This window comes from Oncorhynchus keta, chromosome 13 (assembly GCF_023373465.1).
Source record: "Oncorhynchus keta strain PuntledgeMale-10-30-2019 chromosome 13, Oket_V2, whole genome shotgun sequence".
Taxonomy (NCBI): Eukaryota; Metazoa; Chordata; class Actinopteri; order Salmoniformes; family Salmonidae; genus Oncorhynchus; species Oncorhynchus keta.
The window spans coordinates 50,845,392-50,866,510 of NC_068433.1; the positions used below are offsets into that span (position 1 = coordinate 50,845,392).

A 21,119-nucleotide genomic window follows, 5' to 3' on the forward strand; every position below is an offset into this window, starting at 1 on the left:
AAGTTAGATTCTTCAGGGATCAATGGGTGCCTTCAGAAATTATTCATTCCCCTTGACTTATTCCACATTTTGTTCTTACAGCCTGAATTGAAAATGGTTTAAATAGATTTTTTCTCTCACCCATCTAAACACAGTATCCTATAATGACAAAGTAAAAACGTGTTTACAGAAATGTTTGCAAATGTATTGAATATGAAATAAAGAAATATAAAATGTACACAAGTATCAATACGTGTTAGAATCACCGTTAGAAGTGATTACAGCAGTGAATCTTTCTGAGTAAGTCTATAAGAGCATTGCACACCTGGATTGTACAACATTTGCAATTTTTTCATCCTGAAAAACTCCCTTGTCCTTAACGATTACAAGCAACCCATAACATGATGCAGCCACCACTATGCTTGAAAATATGGAGAGTGGTACTCAGTAATGTGTTGTATTGGATTTACCCCAAACATAACACTTTGTATTCAGAACATAAAGTTAATTGCAGTGTTAATTTACTGCCTTTTTTTCCAAACAGGATGCATGTTTTGGAATATTTCCTTCTTTTCAATGTCAATTAAGTTAGTATTGTGGACAGTGGCATGTATTCATGGATGCTAAGGGAAGCCAGGATTCCCCCCAAAAATGAACCTATTACAAAAACATAAAATAATATATCTTTTCTCTCTCTGTGTTTCATCATTTTTCTACAATTCACAAGAGGCTGAATGTATCTCACCAGAGAAAGGATCCGAGTGAGTGAAACAGCGCCCCTCTGCCGGTGTATGTGTAGGCCATCTGTCTGATGCGGTCTGGTCAAAAATAGTATGACATTGTTGCCGCCCATAGCATTGAATGCAAGCCTCCCTTGATAGAAAAACAGTATAAAATAATAGTCAATCAGCGTTGAGCTAAACTGAGTGAGCTCAAATATGAATGGTCCTGGTGCACCAATAAAAAAAGTGTGAAGGGAAGCCAGTTTGGATTTGACTTCACGCATACACTCTTAGAAAAAAAAGGTGCTATCTAGAACCAAAAAGCATTCTTCGGCTGTCCACATAGGAAAACTGTTTGAAGAGACCCTTTTTTACATTTATTTAAATGTATTTTTTATTTCACCTTTATTTAACCAGGTAGGCAAGTTAACTGTACGGTTGCAAGATTGTTTCCCTCGAGCTGACAAGGTAAAAATCTGTCGTTCTGCCCCTGAACAAGGCAGTTAACCCACCGTTCCTAGGCCTTCATTGAAAATAAGAATGTGTTCTTAATTAACTAACTTGCCTAGTTAAATAAAGGTATGAATAAAAAATACAAATTCTGCGCCCAAAAATACCGATTTCCGATTGTTGTGAATCGGCACTAATTAATCGGCCATTCTGATTAATCGGTCGACCTCTAGTAGAGGGTAAGGATTCTAAATTTCATTTACCAGCTCTCATTGCAGAGAGTTTATCAGCCTAATTGTGCTGACATTTTTTTGCCTGTATTTTATACTAATTGTTGGTATGGTGACAATGCCTTCATGCTTCTGAAACCAAGCCAAGGGAACTCTGTCCTTTGAAACAGCTAATAGAAATGTCAAAGTGGGCGGCTAGTCTTTCAAGTGTGAAAAACTGGAAACGTCAAGATTTTACCTCAATTTTACCCTTGGAAAAAATGACATTTCATTTTGAAGCAAAGATGGTTTGGAATTAAAACGTGTAAAATATCTGACTCAGTGGTCTAGGGCACTCCATCGCAGCGCTAGCTGTGCCACCAGAGACTCTTGGTTCGCGCCCAGACTCTGTCGCAGGCGACCTGGAGGTCCATCGGGCAACGCACAATTGGCCTAGCGTCGTCCGGGTTACGGGGGGCTTGGCCGGTAGGGATATCCTTGTCTCATCGCGCACCAGCGACTCCTGTGGCGTGCCGGGCGCAGTGCACACTAACCAAGGTCGCACGGTGTTTTCTTCCGACACATTGGTGCGGCTGGCTTCCGGGTTGGATGCGCGCTGTGTTAAGAAGCAGTGCGGCTTGGTTGGGTTGTGTTTTGGAGGACGCATGGCTTTCGACCTTCATCTCTCCCGATCCCGTACGGGATGAGACAAGATAGTAATTACTTACAATTGGATACCACAAAATTTGGGAGAAAAAGGGGGTAAAATGTAATCATAAAAAATAAAAATATCTGACTATTCCACCAGAGCAAGAGGAAGGCCTAAACAGACGATTGATGTTAGGGTGCTGTACTAGAAATAAAATAGCTGATTGCTGATTGGCAGTCGGCATTGTCAGTCATTTGTCAAATAACTCCATCCCCAACCGTTGCATTCTTCCCAAGACATGCCATATTCAACAGGTGAGATTTTCCCAGGTAAGCCCCTCAGCAGGAGGACCACAGACTTGTCCCACTCTCTGCCTGTCTAAAATTACATTTCATTTCACTTAATCTGACGCCAGCTTTACTGAGTACAGACGGATCCCCGAGCAGCCAAAATCACTTCTTTTCCTGGTGATACTGTAGGTTGGAGTAATGAACCAGGCAGAGCTGAACTGCTACTGATCCAGTTCTGAGGCTGGGAGGCTAGCTGCAGATAGCAGACATGGCATCGCAAACAACATGGCATTGGCCGAGGAGTTCCTAGGATTGGCTCGCCTGGAATTATATCACAGAGATTTCCCAAAAACTGTGTGTTTACAACACATGTTACAACACCTGTTAATCACGTGACTGACATTTCTTACTCACAATACCTGAAACTTGTGCCTAGACTTACCTTTCCAGCAGCATATTCAGCTAATTTAGTTTTTACTTATATAACAGGGAGCTTCAGCTTAGTCAGTCACCAAACAGACAGTTTTGGTCTCTCTGGTGCCCTTTAAGACCGATGGAGGAAGGGAGAAAAAAAATTCAGCTCCTTTGGACCGAATCAGCCAGTCTGATCAGTAGTTCCAAATGCCTCACTGTCATCAGAGTTTAAAAGACGTTCAGTTTATAATGAAGGTAGGCAAGGACGTTAAGTGAGCTTTCACATATGGCCAACTAATGTTAAAGCTGATGCTTAGTTTTAAAATTCATAGTCAGCCAATATGAAAAAAAAGGAAATAATATGCACTTTGCCACACAGAGAGCTGTCAGTTTTGTTAGAATCAGGGGAGGTTATTATTAGTAGTAGATTGGTAGCCTTACACTCAGTTAAGAAAAGTTCATTTGAAGTCACCCAGTGAGGTTAATGAGGCAATAATTTACTGCACCGTTGTGGTGACTCACTGGGCACAGCGAGAATCTATTTCCTGATCTCATTCAGCTGGAAATGACTGAGCAAATGCTGCTCCAAGACCAATTCCATCACTTGGCTGTTCATCTATAGTTGGAAAATATTAACTTTCAAATCAATTCTGTTATATAGGCTTCAAGAGTTTCCAAAAACAAAATGACCTTCCCTAGTAGGCCTTTTCTTGAAAGACCAGGGGATGCTTGAATGAGGAGTAATTGAAGGGAAAGACTGCAGCTTCTATTGAATCACAATTTCAGCAGACCAGGGGTAGTTCAACAGGATATGAAGTATCTTCAAATTAAAACACAGAATGTGCCTTCAACTGATGCTGCTACTTATACAACAGTCTGGTGGTCTACTGTAGTCGGCAGACATGATCAAAACCATATCTTCCACTACTGATGACAAAACCAGCGTAAAAACAAAATAGATTTTTGAATCCACATGCTTGGTTCATTACGTTTTTTTTTGTTTTTATAAATGCACAGCTGCCTTTTCCAGTTCTAAGGCCAACCTTAACGAATAGTGAACTAAGACACATGGCTAAATCAGCTCACTCTGTTGGTCACATGCTTAAAATCCCATTACTCAGGATGGCGCACCTAATCATCTTCCACGGCATCGCTCCTAGTGAGAAAATGTGGAGCCTCAAAAGGTTGAACGTAAGCAGCTTGGGGAGAGCAATAAGCTGTTAACCCTGTAAGAAGAGGAGCTTATGTTGACAACAGGGGATGGAGAAAGCCAAGTAGCAGTAAACAAGCCACAGCGTGCAATCTGTCATGTGTTTTCACAAGTTCATCTGGGTTCTCAATTGTCCTTTCAGTAACTGGTGTAACGAGGTACTCAATATTTAACGGAGTGTACGAAACATTAGGAACATCTGCTCTGCCCACTACATAGACTGGCCAGGTGAATCCAGGTGAATCCAGGTGAATCCAGGTGAATCCAGGTGAATCCAGGTGAATCCAGGTGAAAGCTATGATCCCTTATAGATGTCACTTGTTAAATGTATTTATATTTTATTTCACCTTTATTTAACCAGGTAGGCTGGTTGAGAACACCTTTATTTAACCAGGTAGGCTGGTTGAGAACACCTTTATTTAACCAGGTAGGCTGGTTGAGAACACCTTTATTTAACCAGGTAGGCTGGTTGAGAACACCTTTATTTAACCAGGTAGGCTGGTTGAGAACACCTTTATTTAACCAGGTAGGCTGGTTGAGAACACCTTTATTTAACCAGGTAGGCTGGTTGAGAACACCTTTATTTAACCAGGTAGGCTGGTTGAGAACACCTTTATTTAACCAGGTAGGCTGGTTGAGAACACCTTTATTTAACCAGGTAGGCTGGTTGAGAACACCTTTATTTAACCAGGTAGGCTGGTTGAGAACACCTTTATTTAACCAGGTAGGCTGGTTGAGAACACCTTTATTTAACCAGGTAGGCTGGTTGAGAACAAGTTCTCATTTACATCTGCGACTTGGCCAAGATAAAGCAAAGCAGTGCGACATAAACAACAACACAGAGTTACACATGGAATAAACAAGAGTACAGTCAATAACACAATATAAAAAAAGAAAGTCTATATACAGTGTGTGCAAATGGCGTGAGGTGGTAAGGCAATAAATAGGCCATAGTAGCGAAGTAATTACAATTGAGCAAATTAACACTGGACTGATAGATGTGCAGATGATGATGTGCAAGTAGAAATGCTGGTGTGCAAAAGAGCAGAAAAGTAAATAAAAACAATATGGGGATGAGGTAGGTAGATTGGATGGATGGACTATTTACAATTGGGCTATGTACAGCTGTAGGGATCGGTTAGCTTCTCAGATAGTGAGGGAAATAGAAGTCTCCAGCTTCAGCAATTTTTACAATTCATTCCAGTCATTGGCAGCAGAGAACTGGAAGGAAAGGCGGTCAAATTAGGTATTGGCTTTGGGGAGGACCAGTGAGATTTTCCACTTCAATCCATGTAGATGAAGGAGGAGAAAGGTTAACGAAGGATTTTTAAGCTTTGAGGCAATTGAGACATGGATTGTGTATGTGTGCCATTCAGAGGCTGAATGGGTAAGGCGCACCGGTTTGAGTGTGTCAAGAACTGCAATGCAGCTGGGGTTTTCATTTTCACACGCAACAGTTTCCTGTGTGTATCTAGAATGGTCCACCATCAATTGGACTTCCAGCCAACTTGACACAACGGTGGGAAGCATTGGGAGTCAACACAGGCCACCATCCCTGTGGCACGCATTCAACATTTTTGCGAGCCTTCGGAAAACCTCCCTGGTCTTTGTGGTTGAATCTGTGTTTGAAATTCACTGCATGACTGAGGGACCTTACAGATACTTGTGAATCTCGGCTAACAATTTGAATCAGCTATGTTGTGCTCGGTCAAAAAACAAAACGTGCACCTGTAACAGTATAACTTTAGACTGTCCTCTCGCCCATACCCGGGTGCGAACCAGGGACCCTCTGCACACATCAACAACAGTCACCCACGAAGCATCGTTACCCATCGCTCCACAAAAGCCACGGCCCTTGCAGAGCAAGGGGAATTCCTACTTCAAGATCTCAGAGCAAGTGACATCACCGATTGAAACGCTATTTAGTGCGCACCGCTAACTAAGCTAGCCGTTTCACATCCGTTACACACCCAGGGGGCTCCAGGACCAAGTTTGGGAAACACTGTCCTAGGCCACTATTGTGAGCTTATTGTATGAGGAGGATTTAATGAGGGAGTTCAAGTAGGCTAGCAATTTGTGCTACTCTATAACAGCATCTAGATCAGAGATTCCATACATGGGTGAGAGGTAGGGGTACACAACTCCTGTCCGGCTAGAGGACCACAGTATATGCCGGGTTTTCCACCTTGGCCTTTCACAGACTAATTAAGATTTGGTGTGTAGACCCTCAAGACACACTAGTTGAAATAATAACTAGCTCAGCTAATAATTAGTTGCTACATGGAGTGTGTACCATTTGTTTTACCTTTAAAAAAAATAGTTTCATCCAAAAACAATGAGCCCTAAACATGTGCAACCTTCCAACACTCCCCCAGGTATACTCGACAGATGGGAGTTTTAGCCCATGTGCAACCTTCCAACACTCCCCCAGGTATACTCGACAGATGGGAGTTTTAGCCCATGTGCAACCTTCCAACACTCCCCCAGGTATACTCGACAGATGGGAGTTTTAGCCCATGTGCAACCTTCCAACACTCCCCCAGGTATACTCGACAGATGGGAGTTTTAGCCCATGTGCAACCTTCCAACACTCCCCCAGGTATACTCGACAGATGGGAGTTTTAGCCCATGTGCAACCTTCCAACACTCCCCCAGGTATACTCGACAGATGGGAGTTTTAGCCCATGTGCAACCTTCCAACACTCCCCCAGGTATACTCGACAGATGGGAGTTTTAGCCCATGTGCAACCTTCCAACACTCCCCCAGGTATACTCGACAGATGGGAGTTTTAGCCCATGTGCAACCTTCCAACACTCCCCCAGGTATACTCGACAGATGGGAGTTTTAGCCCATGTGCAACCTTTCAACACTCCCCAGGTATACTCGACAGATGGGAGTTTTAGCCCATGTGCAACCTTCCAACACTCCCCCAGGTATACTCGACAGATGGGAGTTTTAGCCCATGTGCAACCTTCCAACACTCCCCAGGTATACTCGACAGATGGGAGTTTTAGCCCATGTGCAACCTTCCAACACTCCCCAGGTATACTCGACAGATGGGAGTTTTAGCCCATGTGCAACCTTCCAACACTCCCCAGGTATACTCGACAGATGGGAGTTTTAGCCCATGTGCAACCTTTCAACACTCCCCAGGTATACTCGACAGATGGGAGTTTTAGCCCATGTGCAACCTTTCAACACTCCCCCCAGGTATACTCGACAGATGGGAGTTTTAGCCCATGTGCAACCTTTCAACACTCCCCAGGTATACTCGACAGATGGGAGTTTTAGCCCATGTGCAACCTTCCAACACTCCCCAGGTATACTCGACAGATGGGAGTTTTAGCCCATGTGCAACCTTCCAACACTCCCCAGGTATACTCGACAGATGGGAGTTTTAGCCCATGTGCAACCTTCCAACACTCCCCAGGTATACTCGACAGATGGGAGTTTTAGCCCATGTGCAACCTTCCAACACTCCCCAGGTATACTCGACAGATGGGAGTTTTAGCCCATGTGCAACCTTTCAACACTCCCCAGGTATACTCGACAGATGGGAGTTTTAGCCCATGTGCAACCTTTCAACACTCCCCCAGGTATACTCGACAGATGGGAGTTTTAGCCCATGTGCAACCTTTCAACACTCCCCAGGTATACTCGACAGATGGGAGTTTTAGCCCATGTGCAACCTTCCAACACTCCCCCAGGTATACTCGACAGATGGGAGTTTTAGCCCATGTGCAACCTTCCAACACTCCCCCAGGTATACTCGACAGATGGGAGTTTTAGCCCATGTGCAACCTTCCAACACTCCCCCAGGTATACTCGACAGATGGGAGTTTTAGCCCATGTGCAACCTTCCAACACTCCCCCAGGTATACTCGACAGATGGGAGTTTTAGCCCATGTGCAACCTTCCAACACTCCCCCAGGTATACTCGACAGATGGGAGTTTTAGCCCATGTGCAACCTTCCAACACTCCCCCAGGTATACTCGACAGATGGGGTTTTTAGCCCATGTGCAACCTTCCAACACTCCCCCAGGTATACTCGACAGATGGGAGTTTTAGCCCATGTGCAATTTTCACTTTAAAATGTATGCCAAACAAAAAGAAATGACTGCAAAGTTAAACAAAACATACACTTCTATGCACAAGGACTACTTTTAACAATTTCCACTGAAAATTTTACAAAAACACATTTACTTGAAGAACAGTGCAGATGCCATGTTTGGTAACAGAATGACGGTACAGACAGACAGCACAGACAGACAGCACAAACAGACAGCACAAACTGTCATTCTGTTACCAAACTTTGCATCTGCACTGTACTTCAAGTAAATGTGTTTTTGTCACATTTTCCATGTATGTTGTTAAAAAGTAGTCCTCAATCCTTTGGTTTATTTTAAGGATGAACTGTAATTCCAAATGTGGGTCCTGGTAGGCCACCTGTAATTACAGCCCAGTGTATATACTCTAGAAATGAAATAAGATCCACGACTCTGGAGAAACATGCTCAGTCTCCCCACAGGGGGAAGAGGAGGTCTACAGTGCGGGGGAGTAATAGTCGAATCCTGGGGGTCTCTCTTGATGTCTGAAGCTGCCTGAAAACATCTGTTTCTGCCCCACACACTGTACAACCCTGGTAACCCCTCAAAGATGTTGGACCCTCTGACTATTTAAATTTGTTTGATTTAAAACACACACTATAAAAAGTACTTAATCCCCAAAACTGGTCTGCTCTTTTAGGTTTAGCAAAGGACATTTTCTGGTGTTGTTTAATTCCAGTTGTACTGTATGCCTCTGTTCACCTCTTCCCAGCATTTTATTGGTAAGCAAATCCACCCGTATAACTCCAACAATGCCTCCTTTCCTGTGATGCCACTCATCAGGTATGTCACCATTAACAGGGATTCCATAAAACCTGTGTTTATGTTGTTTGCCGGCTGTGCTACAAGCATGACTACAGTCTCACAGTCCTTTACCTCAGAGATTAGTATCAATCCTGAAAGAGCTTTGAACCGTTACACAATGTAAATTCACGTCTAACACAGCCCCATACATGGACCGTGTACTGATGTGAGGAGATCGGTGCAGAAAAGTGCATGGAAGTTTGTCAGTAACACTACAAACACGTGTTGGCACTTACAGTAGTCTGCTTGACGTCAGTGGGTTGTCTGTGTTTGATTGCACATTGTCATACCATGTAAATCATCCAGTAGCTGGTTGTTCACTCGTGAAGGGCAAAATAACCAAACCAAACAGTCAGCAGAAAACAGAACTGCCACATCAAACAAAGAAATGAGACAGAAGGTTCAATTCAAACAAGCAGAATTTATGCTTTGTCCTGAAAAAAATATGATAAATCACCACTGTCACATAAAATAGGTAAATGGTGAAATATTGCAGGTAAAATGCCTTCAGAAGTATTCATACCCTTTGAACTATTCCACAATTTTATGTGATACAGCCTGAATTCAAAATGGACATACAATACACCATAATGACAGAGTGAAAACATGTTTTTAGAAATGTTTGCAAATTCATTGACAATGAAATACAGGAATATCTCGTTTGCAGAAGTATTCACACCCCTGAGTCAATACACGTTAGAATCACCTTTGACAGCAATTACAGCTACGAGTCTTTCTGGGTAAGTCTCTAAGGGCCCGATTGCAATTTAGGAAATGATGCCTTTCTTACGCACTTCTTAGTAGTTGGTTTTCAGACTTACCTTATGAAGGTGCATAACGGGCTTTGCTGGCGTGGTTCTCTTGCACGCTCTAAATAAATGTAATTGAACCGCTGAAAATCCTCCCACTTGCTAGCCCACAGATTTTCTCGTGGATTTTTCATTCAATAGGTTTTATCTTAACCCATCCATTTAAATATGGTGTACCTTTTAGTTTAAATTTTTTCCGACAGACTCAATAGAATATCTATAAAATAGGTTCAGAATATTAGGGGTCAATGAAAGAAAGGCATCTACAGGGGCTTCAGAAAATATTCATACCCCTTGACTTAGTCCACATTTTGTTGTGTTACAGAGCTAAGAATTTATTCAATTGTTGTTGTTTTTCTCACCCATCGACACACAAGTGAAAACATGTTTTTAGACATTTTTGCAAATGTGTTGAAAATGAAATACAGAACATTTACATAAGTATACACACCAGATTCAATACTTTTTTTTAAATCACCTTTGGCAGCGATTACAGTTGAGTCTTTCTCTAAGATCTTTGCACACCTTGATTGTACAATATTCTTCAAGTTCTGTCAAGTTGGTTGTTGATCATTGCTAGACAGCAATTTTCAAGTCTTGCCATAGATTTTTAAGCACATTTATGTCAAATCTGTAACTAGGCCACTCAGGAACATTCAATGTCATCTTAGTAAACAACCTGTGTATATTTGGCCTTGTTTTTTTAGGTTGTTATCTTGCTGATAGGTGAATGTGTCTCCCAGTGTCTGTTGGAAAGCAGATGGAACCAGGTTTTCCCTCTAGGATTTTGCCTGAGCTTAGCTCTATTCCGTTATTTATTTTTGTATCCTAAAATACTCTCTATTCCTTGCCGATGACAAGCATACCCATAACATGATGCAGCCAACACCATGCTTGACAATATGAAGAGTGGTACTCCCTGATGTGTTGTGTTTCCCCAAACATAACACTTTCTATTCAGGACATAAAGTTAATTTCTTTGACACATTTTTCAAAGTTTTACTTTAGTGCCTTATTGCAAACAATATGCATGTTTTGGAATATTTGTATTCTGTACAGTCGTGGACAAAAGTTTTGAGAATGACACAAAAATTCATTTTCAAAGTCTGCTGCCTCAGAGTCTTTAGATATTTTTGTCAGATGTTAGCTACTATGGAATATTGAAGTATAATGATAAGCATTTCATAAGTGTCAAAGGCTTTTATTGATAATTACATGAAGTTGATGCAAAGAGTCAATATTTGCAGTGTTGACCCTTCTTTTTCAAGACCTCTGCAATCCACCCTGGCATGTTGTCAATTAACTTCTGGGCCACATGGCAGCCTGATGGCAGCCCATTCTTGCATAATCAATGCTTGGAGTTGGAGAATTTGTCGGGGGGTTTTGTCCACCCGCCTCTTGAGGATTGACCACAAGTTCTCAATGGGATTAAGGTCTGGGGAGTTCCCTGGCCATGGACCCAAAATATCAATGTTTTGTTTTGTTCCCCGAGACAATTAATTATCACTTTTGCCTTATGGCAAGGTGCTCCATCATGCTGGAAAAGGCATTGTTCGTCACCAAACTGTTCCTGGATGGTTGGGAGAAGTTGCTCTCGGAGGCTGTGTTCTTAGGCAAAATTGTGAGTGAGCCCACACCCTTGGCTGAGAAGCAACCCCATACATGAATGGTCTCAGGATGCTTTACTGTTGGCATGACACAGGACTGATGGTCCTGTCTTCAGCGAAACAAGCTTTTTTTCCGGATGCCCCAAACAATCGGAAAGGGGATTCATCAGAGAAAATGACTTTACCCCAGTCCTCAGCAGTCCAATCCCTGTACCTTTTGCAGAATATCAGTCTATCCCTGATGTTTTTCCTGGAGAGAAGTGGCGTCTTTGCTGCCCTTCTTGACACCAGGCCATCCTCCAAAAGTATTCGCCTCACTGTGCGTGCAGATGCACTCACACCTGCCTGCTGCCATTCCTGAGCAAGCTCTGTACTGGTGGTTCCCCGATCCCGCAGCTGAATCAACTTTAGGAGACGGTCCTGGCACTTGCTGGACTTTCTTGGGTGCCCTGAAGCCTTCTTCACAACAATTGAACTGTTCTCCTTGAAGTTTTTGATGATCCGATAAATGGTTGATTTAGGTGCAATCTTACTGGCAGCAATATCATTCATTGCCTGTGAAGCCCTTTTTGTGCAAAGCAATGATGACAGCAAGTGTTTCCTTGCAGGTTACCATGTTTGACAGAGGAAGAACAATGATTCCAAGCACCACCCTCCTTTTGAAGCTTCCAGTCTGTTATTCAAACTCAATCAGCATGACAGAGTGATCTCCAGCCTTGTCCTCGTCAACACTCACACCTGTGTTAACGAGAGAATCACTGACATGATGTCAGCTGGTCCTTTTGTGGCAGGGCTGACACGCAGTGGAAATGTTTTTTGGGGATTCAGTTAATTTGCATGGCAAAGAGCGACTTTGCAATTAATTGCAATTTCATCTGACCACTCTTCATAACATTCTGGAGTATATGCAAATTGCCATCATATAAACTGAGGCAGCAGTCTTTGTGAAAAATAATATTTGTGTAATTTTCTAAACTTTTGGCCACGACTGTACAGGCTTCCTTTTTTCCACTCTGTAATTTAGGTTAATATTGTGGAGTAACTACAATGTTGTTGAAACATCCTAAGATTTCTATTACAGCCCTTAAACTCTGTAACTGTTTTAAAGTCACTTTTGGCCTCATGGTTTCCTTCCTCCCCAGAAACTGAGTTAGGAAGGACCCCTGCATCTTTGTAGTGACTGGGTGCATTGATACACCATTCAAAGTTTAATGAATGACTTCACCATGATCAAAGGGATATTCAATGTCTGCTTTTTAATTATTACCCCTCTACCATTAGGTGCTCTTTGTGAGGCATTGGGAAAACCTCCCTGGTCTTTGGTTGAATCTGTGTTTGAAATTCACTGCTCGACTGAGGGTCCTTACAGATAATTGTATGTGTGGGGTACAGAGGTGAGGTAATCATTCAAAAATCATGACAACCACTATTAAATCGCACACAGAGTGAGTCCATGCAACTTATTATGTGACTTGTTAAGAACATTTTTACTGCTGACATTTCAGCTTTTCATTTTTTATTAATTAGTAAAAATGTCTAAAAACATAATTCCCCTGACATTATGGGGTATTGTTCATAGGCCAGTGACACACTATCTCAATTTAAGCCATTTTAAATGTAGGCTGTAACAACCAAATGTGTACAAGTCAAGGGGTGTGAATACTTTGTGAAGGCTCTGTAGATTCTTTCCAACATAGATGGTTCCAGTCTTGGGAGAGAGCATGAATGTTATGGCACAGTACTGTATCTTAAACAAAGCCTAGTACATGAACATGATGACAGGTTTGATTGAATCCAACCCCTTGTGTCACACAGAACTTTCACATGGGCTGGAGCATTACACAAGATTGCTAGTTGCTGGATACATTTATAAAACATGTAATTGCTCACCAATGTTTAATATATATATATATAAATATATATTTGAAATCCTTTTCAGGTCCTGTTGACATGTTGAAGCGAGTTACAGTAGTGACCGCACGTACAAATTCCATTGACATTCAAAGTGGGCAAGGTATTCTGCAACCAGTCCAGATAGTCCATAGATTTGTTTAGGTCACATCGCCTACTACATCCATAGGCTATTCAATTAGGGAAAATTCCCCTAATCCCATCTGGCAATATTTTTCATGTGATCAGACTTTTTTTTTAGAACCCTAACTTAATATTTGAGGCCACCCAAACTGTATGTGGGTGTGTATTTCTCTTGGTAGAAATAACATAGATGAATTAATTTAGAGAGAATGAAAATGCATTGGCTATACCACAGGCAATTTTACATTTGCAGCTATAGGCACCATCCTACTTGAGATACCGTGGGCTCTTTTTTCGCTCTTAACGCTGTACTGCGAAGTGGCCTTCGCATTGACTGCGCCTATTGCAAAAATCCATTTACCTCTTTCCAGCCGCAGTCCTCCGGCTAAAAGTGTATGAGAAACTCCCCTCTTTCTCTGGTCCCACTCTGAATTCGCTCAGGCATTCAATCGGGTGATATATAATTGTTCTCTGCGGGATATTTTATTGCATAATCCAAAGGTTTATATATTGTGCAAATAGGCTACCTAATTAAAGTTCGCACTCTGCATATCCACGCGTGTTTACTGTGTAATCTGTTGTAGGACATCTGATTCCAGCTCATTTTTGTGTAATGTTGGCAACTGTAAGGGGACCGCAGAGTATCACTTCTGGGTAAATTCCTTCAGCCTTCACAATAAAGGTCCCTCAAATAATATTTTTAAAAATGCTATCTTCTCACCAGTCACCTCATCATAGTTAAGCTTAAGTGGAGGAAATAAAGGTAGACCACACTTGCTGATACAGCTATCTGCTTTAGATAGAGCTTCTGGGTAGATCCCTACTTTCATGGATGCACAATTCATTTGTTGCACAGTTCAATATGCTATTGCAATACAACAAAATGCAAATGACATTTTAATATGATAATGTAGCAATTAAATTGAGATTCAACTGCGGCCTGGACTCAAACTCGGGTCCCAGTCTAGTTCTACGGGTAGGTAGCCTACAGTGGTGGCTGGTGGCACTTAAAATGGGGAGGATGGCTCTTTGTAATAGCTGGAACAGAATAAATGGAATGGTCTCAAACACATCAAACACCTGGTTTCTGTGTTCTATGTGTCCGTTCACTCCATTCCATTCAGTATTATAAGCCGTCCTCCCCTCATCAGCCTCCTCTGGTAGCCTACCCTTAGAACTAGAGGGACCTGAGTTTGAGTCCAGGGCGCAAGTTAGGATTGTTACACTACCCCACTCCTTTGGGATGTGCACAGGTTGTATTAAAGTGAGCATTTATTAAAAACATGGATTTCCTATAATTTTCTAAGCAGTTTCACTGGGGACTTTTATTTTGATGGCAGTTATCAGAAAAAGAAGTTATATTATTGCCAGTTGTTGGTTATTGTTGCCAGGATTACAGATCTCTCATTGCACAAGCTTGTAAATAACATTGTAATGTAGATGGGAAACTGCAAGGCATTGTGGACAGGTTTAAAGCCACACATACCAATTGGATCCGCAAATCCACTTTTCCTCAGGTTCTGAGCACTTAACAGTCAGCAATGTGCAGGAATGTGCTGTGTTTATCAGTAAACTCATTAACTGTCTCATCTGCATCACCCTAAAATTGTTTTCTAACACAAAATAAACGTGTGTGGTGAACTTTGGTTGATGATGTAAAATGATCTACAACCCTACCAATGTTCTACTTTTGAGGACACCCGCCTTTAGCTAATAGGCCTTTGTGATTCTCTGCAACCATTTTTGTTAAATAAAAGTAGGTGTGTGTGTAGGGGGGGGGGGTGTTCAAAGCCTAAGATGAAACGAATGATGTACATAAGACAATTTGGAGGTACCTAGAAGGCACAACCATATATGCCTTTTTTTAGGAACAACATTCGTCTCTCTCTTTCTGTAAACAGACCAGCCTCCAATCTCCAGTCTACCATCACTGCTCAGGATGGAAGCACTATAATTGCTCCAGTAATCAACAACTCATTGTAGGAGATTCCATTAACATTAACTCTCTCTCTCTCTCTCTCTCTCTCTCTCTCTCTCTCTCTCTCTCTCTCTCTCTGTCTCTCTCTCTCTCTCTCTCTCTCTCTCTCTGTCTCTCTCTGCAGTGTGTTGCGTGAGTTGGTCCATTTTACTTACCCCCAGTGTGCAGAGAAACCCAGAACCCATCTTGTGCTTCATCCAGTACCACTGCAATATGGAGATTAAATTTAAAGACAAACAAAACAAAGACAAAATACATATTTCATTATAAGTGCATATGCATGAAGAATTATAATGCATGGATGCGCTATTAGCTTGTATTGTATTGTGCATTATATTCCATTTTGCATATGCATGAGCTTATAATGCATTATAAAGAGAGCACTGATAGGAGATGCTACCATACATACAGTATAAGTAAATGTGGCTGAATGGTTTTGAATTTGTTGCAGAGGATGACACTGCTGATATATAAAGTCCATTAAACCACATAGCACTACATTATACCTTATAGTGGCTGAGTAGTTTCATCCATACGGGTGACGAAAGGAAGATTCTGATAAGTTTGTATCTTGTGTTGTATTCTCCCTCCTTACAGACATCATAGAGAAAGTTCAAATATCAACATAAAGCCCAGCTGAAGGAGAAGACTGAATTTGCATTTGAAGGTATGTCAGTGGATTAAATGAGATTTACACAGAGCAATACATCACACTGGGAGAGAGTGAAGGGGTTAATAAAGAACATGAGATTCTGCAAATTGAGGATACATACAGAAGAAAAACATCATCAGACACTTCACTCAACTGCAAAGACATCTTCAAACTCAAACCTGTTCAAAGACAAGAGAATAAGAAACCCACCGGAGCTTTAATGACGAAGGTCATTGCTGGCATCAGAAAAAAAACAGTATATATTCAGAAGTTCATCCTTGACTGCGTAAAAGGTCAAGCCAATCAGGAAGTTGATTTCATCTTTGTGCTCGCTTTCAGAGAGCTGAATTTGATTAAAGATGACCAGTAGTCTTCAAGAGCTAAACAACACACAGAAATTCCATGCCTATAACATAATGTTCATCTTTGATGGTCTGGATAAAAGCAGACTTCCTTTACATTTTCATCAGAACAAGAAGTTGAGTGATTTAACTGAGAAATCTTCAGTGGATGTGTTGCTAACAAACCTCCTCAAGGGGAATCCACTTCCCAAAACTCTCATCTGGATAACCTCACGGCCAGCAGCAACCAATCAGATCCCCCGTCAGTACATGGACAAGGTGACGGAAGTACGAGAGTTCACTGACAAACACAAAGAGGAATACTTCAGGAAAAGAACCTCCACATCATGTGTCACATGCCAGTCTTATTTATGCCATGGCTCCAGAGCAAATTTTGGACATGAGAGTAGAGAGATTACAACTCTGACTGAGATGTACAATCACCTCCTGCTCATTCAGACAAACCTGAAAAGCAATAAGTAAATTATCTAGACATAATCATAGAACCAAACAAATAAATAACTGTTAAACTGTCTCAGCTGGCATTTGAACAGCTGGTCAAGGGCAATATCTTGTTCGAAAAGAAAAGACCTGGAAGAATGTGGCATGATGTCAGTGATGCTTCAGTGTATTCTGGGTTTTGCACAGAGTAGTATTTAAAGAATACTTTTTTGTTTCATCAGAGGAAGGTGTATTGCTATGTTCATCTAAGCTTTCAGCAGCGCATTACATCTCTGTATGTGTCCCCCTGCTGTGGGAGCAAGAACACTAAGGTGCTTGAGTTTTTCCTGGAAAATGTGTCCATAGAGCTCCGTTTGTTCATGAGTTGCTAAAGATGATAGTGGATATAACCTTGAAATGTGAGAATGGATATCTGGACCTGTTCCTCCACTTCTTTCTTGGCATCTCACTGGAATCCAACCACAAACGGTTGCAGTGGCGTGTATTATTGGATTCCAAGGGAAGCCAGGCATCCCCAAAACATTTACCAAGAAAGAAATATGTATCTTTATATCTTTTAGCTCTTTCAGCTCTCTGTGTTTTATAATTTTCCAACAATTCGCAAGAGGCTGAATGTATATCACGGGAGAAAGTATCAGAGTGAGCGACATAGCACCCCTTTGTCTCTGTTTGTGTAGGCATTCTATCTGATGCTGTCTGGTCAGAAAGAGTATGACATTGTTTCCGCCCGTAGCATTTTCCGCCAGCGAGCACTTGGCCTCCCTTGATGAAAAATGAATGAATAAAATGTTAGCCAATCATTGTTGAGCTAAACTGTTAATGGTCCTGGAGCTTTGGATTTGGCTTCACTCCTATCACATCACATTGAGAAAAATACATAATTGACAGAAACAACTTGAAATGTAGCATTTAACTGTGTTGTTGTCCTCCGGTGGCTAGCTAGCTAGCTAAATTTGGCCCTTTCTAAATTAGCAATGGATGGAGATAGGGATTTGTACTTGTGGTTTTACTGGCCAATGATTGTAACTGCGATTCTGATCCAACCATTAATTCATATATTGCGCCCCTGGACTTAGGGTATGGAAGACCAATATGTAGCTAGATGTAGAAGGCTAAAGTTCACTAGCTAACGTTACCCATGAAAGGAAGTTAGGCTAGTGAGCAAGCATTTTAGCCAGGTAGCCTAAGACAACAAAAAATCACAAACAAGAAAAGAGCTTTCAGATACACACTGCTCAGCACTGCCCAATGCTGTGGCGATGTCAAAGGGCATGCTGGATGAGTTTGACTTGAGAAAATATAACATATCTGGTTGGGGGAGTGAGAGACTGATTCCTGCAGTGAGGAAACGTAGAAAGGCAATGTAAGTACAATAATAACAAAATGGCAAACTCACACATACCACATAACTATAAATAATTATACAATTTTAGACCTTAGGGGCTTGGTGTGTTATTTTTTAAATTCACTTTGACACTTCAATACGGTGCAAGACGCAACAGCATTGGGGAGAAACATATGACACTGTATGAATTATATTTTCTTTGCTTCTATAGATTGTTTAGACTTAGTCTTTCAGTTGAGAGCTGTGACTCACTGGCCTTCATACTCCCATCAGCAGACTCACTTCTAAAAGAGCTGCGCCTGAGGAGACTTATGGTGAGGGCAGACTGTGTTCTCTTAGCGGGACTGAAGCCATCACACTGTAAACTAGGGACATTGAGGTCAGTACTTTTGGAATTTGAAGTGGTCTCGCAAGTATGACTCAGTGGCCTTGTGGTTAGAGCATCCTCCCTCAGATTGGAAGGTTGTGAGTTTGATGCCTGGCTGAGTCATACCAAAGACTGTAAAAATGGGACCTGATGTGTCTCTGCTGGCATTAATTCCCTTAGATTCATGGTAACCCTGTGTTTCTTAGTGTCCTGTCCCTGAGGGTCGTGTGCTTCTACATAAAGATGCCTTATGTTATAGAAACTGGAGATAGGCTCCTGCCATATGAGCTGGTCACACTCGCATAAGGCTACTTAGCACGCTATCATTATGATAGCCTTTAGATCTCTTCATTGCTGGACAGTTTGTTGGGGTCAAAATGTCTCCTGTTTTGTTCTAATCATTATTTTATTGGTAACCACCTACAGTCACATGCATACAATGAGTGCATAAAACATTAGGAACACTTGCTCTTTCCATGACATCACTGACCAGGTGAATCCAGGAAATCTATGATCCCTTATTGATGTTGAAGTGGTAAATCCACTTCAATCAGTGTAGATGAAGGGGAGGAGACAGGTTAAAGAATGTTAAAGAAGGATTTTTAACCCTCTATTGTTGCCGGGTCTTATGGATGTCAAGCTACCCCATGGCAACGACAAACAAGTCCTAGACAAAGAAACTCCTGCAGCATGGAAACACAGAGAGAGAGAGGGGTCCAGAAAGCAAAGCACACATTGACGTTACATTACAAAGTGCCTGGAAATATGTCACACATGCTGGTTAGTTTGACCTTTTCAATTGCCTTACAGAAACATGACTCGTTTTGTCGAGCCTTTCTACGAGAGAGAAAGGTTAGGTTCTTGTTCCGTCACACTGTTCATATAAAGGGAGATGGACACGTAAGCACAAAAACTTTTAACTGTTTTGAATATTTAATCTCTGAAAATTCTGAAATTATATTATACCGAAATTATGTTCTTTATATAGACTTCAGTGTTTACATGGGTGTATAATTTTGGTATATTTTCAGTATTCATTTCAGTTTCATTAGGAGCAATCTGTAACATGACCAGTGAAATGTGGTGTATCAGGGGAGGAGGAAAATATCCATCTATCTTGTCCTCCACTCCAGAGTGGTTATTAGAGTCTTGGTCAGAGCAGGAGGGCTCTTCTACTCATTAAAGTATACAGTACATTGACTCTTAAGGTAGCGCCAGGGTGATACCAGAACATGACTTTATGCTGTGTACTGTAGTATTGTGTTTAGTGTTCTGTTAAGACGCTAAGTTAGCCTGATCCACCTGCCTGACCACTGCACTGAACTTACCTTTCACTTTGTGTAAGTTTGCGAGGTCAGGATGGCTGCGCGAGGCTAACCCTACTACTGTAAGTACCCACTAAACATTGTGACACTGTCATATGAATTACTATATACCTGACAGGACATGAAATTACAAGCAATGACACTGAAGTGATTTCCTCTGAAGCATCATGGTAGTTTCTTAAGTGTTCGTAAGGAACACTAGGAACCCGCTGAATTGCATCCGCAAAAGGGACCTTTTGACTTGCACCTTAGGAATCCATTAGACCAGCAACCACAGTTGTAGCTATAGCAATGTGCCCTTAACTGACCCTTTAGAGTGGTTGTTTTATTACTGGGAAATATATTTCATCCTGGCTATATCACTGATCCTAAAGCATGATAAAAAGATGATCAACACAACATGACAGTGTTCGATTTGAAGGAGAGTGTATTTCCACTGTAAACTCTGAGACTGGTAACTAGATTGAGGGACGTAGAAAGCAATTCTCATTCTAGAGCAGTATGAGCATTAATCATGAGCACTGCGTGTGGTGCTGATCAGGCAGAATCCCTAATCACTTCTCTCGCTACCCTCATTTCCGCTCATCCAGCCCACTCCCTATACATGCGTAAGCAGAGAAAGAGAGGGTGTGGGAGTATGCTGTGGTGATTAAGAGCACTTGGAGGAAATCAATATATTACACAGGACAATACATATATAAACCATTTTTTTTAAACTGTAATATTTACTTTTTTTAAACGAACAACAACTTATAGACACACACAAACATTGACTCCATCTCATCTGCCCACACCCCTATCCCTAGTGCTTGCATTATTGTTTGCCACTTGGCCTTAGATTGTACCAACCTGTTTTTCTCAGTCGTTACATATTGTATCAAGCAAGATGTTTATTAAGGTTGTTCAAGTATTCGCAATGACCTGTGTTTAGTTCCAATAGGTTAGGAAGGATTTGTTTTGACCTCACCCTCTGAACCTACAGGAATTAAAATGCTCCACGTTCTGACCTTCATGCCGAACCAGATGAAGGCTCTGGGATCTTTGACAGATGTTTGTCTGCAGCTTTCAGGATTTAGTCAATGTTACAAAATAACGGACTACTCGAGACTTAAATACCTCTTATCAATTACCTGGTCATTTTAAATGACGCCAGTCTTCCAATCAAATAAAATTGTATTTGTCACATACTTTGTAAAAAACAGTTGCAGACAAACAGTGAAATGCTTACTTGAAGTTTCTTCCCAACAATGCAGAGAGAAAGAAAACAGCTAGGTAATAGAAATGCAATAACACGTAATAGTAAAAGTAATAATAAATACACAATGAGTAGATAACTTGTCCATGTACACAAGGTACCATTACGG

The 21,119-nt window shown here is 41.5% G+C and overlaps 1 protein-coding gene across 14 annotated transcripts in view; it reads right to left on the reverse strand.

The window, feature by feature from the left end:
• The window catches only part of LOC118392522 (ras association domain-containing protein 8), a 33,227-nt gene extending 19,338 nt beyond the window's left edge, over positions 1–13,889 (reverse strand). For all 14 annotated transcript variants that reach the window (XM_052460638.1, XM_052460636.1, XM_052460629.1 and 11 more), the window contains exon 1: positions 13,647–13,889. The gene's annotated coding sequence lies outside the window, so the exon portion shown is untranslated. The remainder of the gene's footprint in view (positions 1–13,646) is intronic.
• Between the last annotated feature and the right edge of the window lie 7,230 nt (positions 13,890–21,119).